Source organism: Oreochromis aureus, linkage group 20 (assembly GCF_013358895.1).
Source record: "Oreochromis aureus strain Israel breed Guangdong linkage group 20, ZZ_aureus, whole genome shotgun sequence".
Taxonomy (NCBI): Eukaryota; Metazoa; Chordata; class Actinopteri; order Cichliformes; family Cichlidae; genus Oreochromis; species Oreochromis aureus.
The window spans coordinates 35,004,145-35,011,453 of record NC_052961.1 but is presented as its reverse complement, the minus strand read 5'-3'; the positions used below and the strand labels follow the sequence as shown (position 1 = coordinate 35,011,453).

General features: G+C 44.7%; 1 long non-coding RNA gene across 1 annotated transcript; it reads left to right on the top strand.

Annotated features, from left to right (window-relative positions):
- Positions 1-1,169: 1,169 nt before the first annotated feature.
- LOC120435110 lies at positions 1,170-3,776 on the top strand. The gene is made up of 3 exons (XR_005609523.1): positions 1,170-1,287; positions 3,395-3,563; positions 3,669-3,776. It is a non-coding gene; the product is annotated as an uncharacterized LOC120435110 (long non-coding RNA).
- The last annotated feature ends 3,533 nt before the right edge of the window (positions 3,777-7,309 follow it).

Sequence of the window (7,309 nt, the reverse complement as noted above, 5' to 3'; positions counted from 1 at the left end):
GAACGGGAAACAGGAGGGAAACACAGCTGGGACCAATTATACATAATTAGACAAAAGGAAGCAAAACTAGATACACTGACATAGGGTCAACACAAAAAGGGTCCTAAAAGCACAGTTCAGGAGGCCAGCCGTGTGGGAAGCAGCAGCAGCACAGGTGAAGCAGGTCGAGAGGACGGCCATGTGGAAAGCTGCGACAAGGGGGAAGCTCTTGACCTCTGGACCAGATGGCAGCCTGGCAGTGGCAGGCGGTTGAGCTGGTGGTTGAGCTGGTGGTTGACGGACCGGCTCACCAGAGCCTCCAGCAGACACAGCCTGCTTTGCTTTAGCCAGTCTGCTCACGGGTGGCAGTGAAATGAGCTCCGTTAGTGGCTGAGTGAGCTCACCTAAGCACTCAGCCCATGATGGAAGAGGCTGGGTTGGCTCGTCTGAGCTCGCAGCTGAGATAGGCTCTGCAGGTTGCATAGGCTCTATTGCGTCCAGCGGTCCAGAGCTTGCTGAGATCACAAGCTCAGCTTGAAACCCTGGAGAGATTTTCAGTCCTTTGAAAACCTCTTTTTTGTAGCCACACAAGCAGTCTTTGAATCTTCAGTTGTACTTTTAATTTCTTGCTTGGGAGGAGCAGTTTTAACACAGTTGTAACACAAAAACATTGGATCAGTGACCGGTACCGTGACAACAATAGAAATCAAATATTCTCCCATATCTGTAGCAGAAGTTCCCATAAATGTGGACCTTGTAGGTTGCTTTGCTTTCACTCTTCTGTCCAGTTCAAACCAGCTCGATGGGGTTTATGTCACGGTTCTGGGTCGGTTCGACCCAGCATTCTGAGTTTATTATGTTTTGGTTTTTTTCTTGAATGATCGTTTTGTGACCTTTGTGATTTGTGGGTTATTATTTGAATTCTATGTTTCTGTTTATCCATATTTAAGGATTTGATCTTCGGTTGTGTCTCACATTTAGTATAGTTCAGGTTCCATGTGTTATATTCTGTCTGTCTCTCAGTGTCGAGTCTGCATCCTTGTGTAGTGTTTCTTGTTTCCTGTTTTATTGTGAAGATCTGCGTCTCATGTGAGTGTGTTCAGTTTTACCTCTCTTGTCTTGTCTCATTAATTACTCCCAGCTGTGTCCCCCACCTGTGTGTAATCTCCCTGTGTTTCTCTGAGTGTATTTAAGTCGTGTCTTCTGTCCTTGTAGTCGCTGGTCCGTCTGTGTATCTACCATGTTCCATTCGTGTGTTCTCCCTGCTGTCACCATCATATACCATCGTCTATCTTCCTTCATGTTCAGGTTCGTGTTCAGTAGTTCCCAGTATAATTCAGTTCTTTTTTCTGTTTGCCATTTGTCTAGTTTTATTTTGTGTTCAATAAACCACCTTCACACCTTTACATGTGCCTGCGTTTGGATCCACCTTTATTATTTCCACACGGCTCACTCTCCTTGCCGTGACAGTTTAAGTCTGGAGACTGTGCTGGACTCTCCACGTTTCCAAGCTCACCATCTTGTTCTTTGTTCCTGAGGTAGTTCTGGCACAGCTTGGACTGATGTTTTGGGTCATTATCTTGCTGTAGGATGAACCCCTGACCAACTAGGTCCATACCAGAGGGTGCTGCATGGAGCTGCAGAAAGCTGTGGTTTTGGTTCAGGGTGCCTCTCACTCTGTACAAGTCACCGACCCTGGATCCAGCAAACATCCCCAGACCGTCACACTTCCTCCTCCATGTTTGACAGTCGATGCCACACACTGTGGAATCATCCTTTCACCTACTCCACGGCGAACAAAGATCCTGTGTGATGAACCGAAGATTTCAAATGTTGATTCATCAGTCTAGTTTTCCAGTCTTCAGTAGTCCAATGGCGGTGTTTCATGACCCAGACAAGCCTCTTTGTCTTATTCTGACGTCTGGCTTTCTTGCTGCAACTGTCAAACCTGCAGCTCAAAGTCTTCTCTTCACAGCTGAAACTGAGACTTTCTTACTACGACCCCTACTGAGCTGTGCTTGAAGCTGTTGTCCTGTGAGCCGCCGATCACACAAGCTGTTAACTCTCAGAAACTTGTCCTCTGATTGTGTCTTTGGGTCTGCAGACCTCTTCCTGTCACAGTTTGTTTCTGAGCCTTTGGATGGTGAAGGAAACTGTAGTCTCTGACACCTTACAGTACAACACTGTTCAACTGATGCTGACGAGGGTTTGGTACCACAGTGTGTTCCAACACTGGTTTTATGCAGACAGAGGAGGTTGGACGTAATCCAGAAATGTTGGAACAGCTGTAGGAATTAGTAGCAGCAGCTTTCAAGGCTTGATCAACCTCCATTGCTGCAGAACAGCTTTAAATTGTTAACCCATGTTTTGTTTCCTTGAAAAAGGCCTTTTTCTATCATTCTGAAATGTACATTATTTTTCAGTTTTGGGTAACCTTACTGTTTTTTAACCTCTGGCAGTTCACCACCTATTCATTGGTCTCAAACAACTTGAACTGCAACAAATAACTGGAATGATTGGGGTGTTCTGAAACTTTTGACCTGTAGTGTATGTGAGGGTGGGGCTGCACATATGATATCATATGTCATCTGCCTTAAATGTGTGAATTGATGTGTCTTCAGTCAGGACATGCAGGCGTGTGATATCTCATACTATCGCTGTATCCTTGAAGGCAGCATTTTAAGGGGGATTAGATCACAGCGACGCGACGAAGGCTGTCCCAATTCGAAGGCTTCTCAAAATGCGGCCAAAAAATGTCCTTCATTTCCCCGGATTTAAAGGATGGGTTGGTGTATCCTTCGTGGCCCAATATATCCCAGAATGCATAGCGCAGCCCAGCCAATTCAGTTTGTAACGATGGCAGCAGGTACAGACGCGGTAGAAACAGCGGTGGAGGGCACTCACATTCATAAATGTATGCTAGTTTGGAAGAAGCGACACAAATGTCAAGATGCAAAAGTTAATGGAAGTTCAATTGTACATGTCAAGGTGAATTTATTCACAGTGGTTACACGTAGGTGACTGTAAATGCACAGTCCCGCTGATTTTCAACTGAACGGTTAGTGTTAATATTACTCTGTGAAGGTCACAAAATAAACCGTTTGATATCAACAGGCAAAAATGTAGCTGTGTAAACTCCAAATATCTCAACTCAATGTAGCAACACATCCCATGTTTGCATGGGATGTGTTGCAGACCCCCGGCCGCGGTCTGTTGCCACTCAGGTTAAACATGATATAGAAGTCACCCAAATAACTTAAAAATGTTATTGTTTGGCTTATGTCAGTGTTGTATTTGTTCCTGAGAACAAAACGGAAACACAGCGGAATATGCTGTTCAAACGTCAAACAGAAAAATGATGAAACAGAAGTGTAAGATGGTAGAGAATTTACTCCAATGTCCTGTCATATTCCAGGAAGTAAGGAGCAGACGGCTGAGCTCATCAAACTCCAGGGTGAAAACGAACACCTGTTTACCGGTGCCAAGAACTCAGCCGCTGTGGGTTGGAGGTACAGCCTGGCAGGCAAAATCACCCCGTTGCAGGCGGGGGAAAAAAAGGGACAACCTAAAGAAAAAATTAAAAAGTGTGTACAGTACTATTGAAATATGTATTATTTGAACTTATTCATGTAAACCTGTACTGTTGCTGTTCTGGTGAACTGCCACTTTTGATTCCCTCTGCCTTTAAGATCACAAGTATCCCGCATCAGGTGAGGGGGTGAGTGGGAAGACCACTGCTGCTACATGGCCCTGGTTTGTCCCCATGGATGAGGTGTTAGGACAGAGGCCGTCTACCAGGCCTCTGGCTGAGCAGCAAGTCTCGGGCAGTACTGCTCAATCTGCTGGACCAGGACCTAAGACAGGAATGAGATGCCACAAGTCAGACCCTTGGTTTGCATTTCCAGCTACTAAGTGGAGCATCATACAGCTTGGTGGCCAGTAGTTGTTCAGGGATGCTTGCTTCCACTGTCCACCGCATCATCTTATCACTTGGGTTTGCAGGGCTGATGTAACTGATGGCTGCCACGTCACTGAAATGTATGCAGAAAGATACAAGGACAAAGAGGTGCACACAATCCTGTTAATACAGATATTGCAAGTAATATTCTAGCACTCTAACAATGCACTACTAAAAGAATACCTGCCTGTTAACAATAATCGGATCTCCTCCAGGGCAGACACCTCAGAGCGCACCTCTGCCTGCCTCCAAACCAGTCTCCCCCTCAACTTGCACATCATCCTCGGGCTCATCCTCTGGGTCCACAACATCACCAACACTGAGGCAGATGTTATGCAGCACAGCCCATGCTGTTATGACCTGAAACAGATGTTTTGTGTCGTAAATAACCTGTTTATACATGAACATACATTGTAGTTCCCATTATGTCATGATGATTATTCTAAAAACAATGGCTATGTATTCTACTGACTTATATGTGGTACAAAGGTGTGGTGCACCTCCAGCGCTTGGAGGAAGATGGCCCAGGAACCTCGCCTTCATCATTCCAAAAGCACGCTCTTCCTGTTCCTGTAGCACAGACCATCAGGGCCGCTGGGAGGCTTGATGCGGACATGGCAGCAGTCAATTGCACCAGCAGCTTTCAAAAAGGCTCTGTGTCTTGCCAGCTCTGCAAACCCATGAGACACGGCGTGTAGATCCTCAGGGGTCCGAGGGAGGTGGATGACCTGAGGGCAAATGGCCACCACCTCGTCCTCTGTGGACAATGTGGTGGACAGTGGAATGAGGCATTGCAAACACCCTGGAAACGACTCTGTAGGATTCTCCACTTGCAAGCCAGAAAACGAAAACAAGGACCTCAATTGTGGCACCCCAACCATGTCTTCGATCCTGGTTGAGTAGATTCAGCAGCAGTTTCAGAGACTCCCTGCTCAGGAAAATATCGGGCCTAGTGTTGATCTTCTTATGGCCTCTGACAGTGGACTCATCTCTGTGCTTGTCCTGCTAGACCTCAGTGCTGCGTTCGATACTGTTGACCATAATATCCTATTAGAGCGATTAGAACATGCTGTAGGTATTACAGGTACTGCACTGCAGTGGTTTGTATCATATCTATCTAATAGACTCCAGTTTGTTCATGTAAATGGAGAGTCCTCTTCACACACTAAGGTCAATTATGGTGTTCCACAGGGTTCAGTGCTAGGACCAATTCTGTTTACATTATACATGCTTCCCTTAGGCAGCATCATTAGAAGACATAGCATAAATTTTCACTGCTATGCAGATGACACGCAGCTCTATCTATCCATGAAGCCAGGTAACACACACCAATTAGTTAAACTGCAGGAATGTCTTAAAGACATAAAGACCTGGATGGCCGCTAACTTTCTGCTTCTTAATTCAGATCAAACTGAGGTTATTGTACTCGGCCCTGAAAATCTTAGAAATATGGTATCTAAGCAGATTCTTAGTCTGGATGGCATTACCTTGGCCTCCAGTAACACTGTGAGGAACCTTGGAGTCATTTTTGACCAGGACATGTCCTTCAATGCACATATTATACAAATATGTAAGACTGCTTTCTTCCATTTGCGCAACATCTCTAAAGCTGAAAAACTAGTTCATGCATTTATTACTTCCAGGCTGGACTACTGTAATTCTTTATTATCAGGATGTCCTAAAAACTCCCTGAAAAGCCTTCAGCTGATCCAAAATGCTGCAGCAAGAGTCCTGACAGGGACTAGAAAAGAGAGCAGATTTCTCCTGTTTTGGCTTCCCTTCATTGGCTTCCTGTTAAATCCAGAATTGAATTCAAAATCCTGCTCCTCACATACAAGGTCTTAAATAATCAGGCCCCATCTTATCTTAATGACCTTGTAGTACCATATCACCCTATTAGAGCACTTCGCTCTCGCTCTGCAGGCTTACTTGTTGTTCCTAGAGTATTTAAAAGTAGAATGGGAGGCAGAGCCTTCAGTTTTCAGGCCCTCTTCTGTGGAACCAGCTTCCAGTTTGGATTCAGGAGACAGACACTATCTCTACTTTCAAGATTAGGCTTCAAACTTTCCTTTTGCTAAAGCATATAGTTAGGGCTGGACCAGGTGACCCTGAATCCTCCCTTAGTTATGCTGCAATAGACGTGAGGCTGCCGGGGATTCCCATGATGCATTGAGTTTTTCCTTCCAGTCACCTTTCTCACTCACTATGTGTTAATAGACCTCTCTGCATCGAATCATATCTGTTATTAATCTCTGTCTCTCTTCCACAGCATGTCTTTATCCTGTTTTTCTTCTTTCACCCCAACCGGTCGCAGCAGATGGCCGCCTCCCTGAGCCTGGTTCTGCCGGAGGTTTCTTCCTGTTAAAGGAGTTTTTCCTTCCCACTGTCGCCAAAGTGCTTGCTCATAGGGGTCATATGATTGTTGGGTTTTTCTCTGTATTTATTATTGTGCTATCTACTGTACAATATAAAGCGCCTTGAGGCGACTTTTGTTGTGATTTGGCGCTATATAAATAAAATTGAATTGAATTGAATTGAATAGTGTCCTCATCATTGAAAAACCTGTCCAGGACTGGGACAGTCAGGTTAATCCTGCAGTACAGGGGTCTTGTCTGGTTTTCATTATTGTACTTGAGGGAAATGTACTAAAATGTACTGGTTCACTGTAAAGGATGATGGCCCAAATACTCCTATGTAAAAATCATGTCTATGTTGCACCCTCAGAGAGACATGACTCCATTCTCCTTTTTGCAACTTTATTCTCCTCAGTTCAGGTTTGGAGTTTACAGGCAGCATAGCGTATCATCAGCAAAACATCGCTCTCATGTCTCAGACACTGTTTTTTTTTTTCCTTTCTTTTTGCGCTCACTGATGACATCACACGTCTGAACTCTGACCTCCTGGAACTAGTGAACTACAAAAATTAACTGGAAGTGTGTCCAAAAATAAAACAACATTAAATCAGAATAGTCTTTAGAGATTTTTCCAATGATTCAGAAAATGTAAGTTTTATTAACTACTTATAGAGCGCAACATCTACAGTGGTAATTATCGGAGTTTTAAGCTAGTGAACCGTTCGCTGTACAAAAGAAAAAGGTGGCACCTAAGGCATGAGACGGTAGGACACACCCACACAGGCAACTTCAGGAGGAGGGCCTGCTAGGGCCGTAACAAGTATCAGTATGTATTTTTCACTGTACCTGAACGTGGTTTTGTCTTAGTTGAGTGACAAGTAATTTGTTGTAGCTCTTCAAGTAGCAGACAGACGAGAGTAGCAAGTATGTTTTCCGCATCCATTTCTCTGATCGGGAGAAGTGGTAAGGGCGTGTACAGCTGGTGACGCAAATTTGACGGCTGGACTGTCCCATTTTA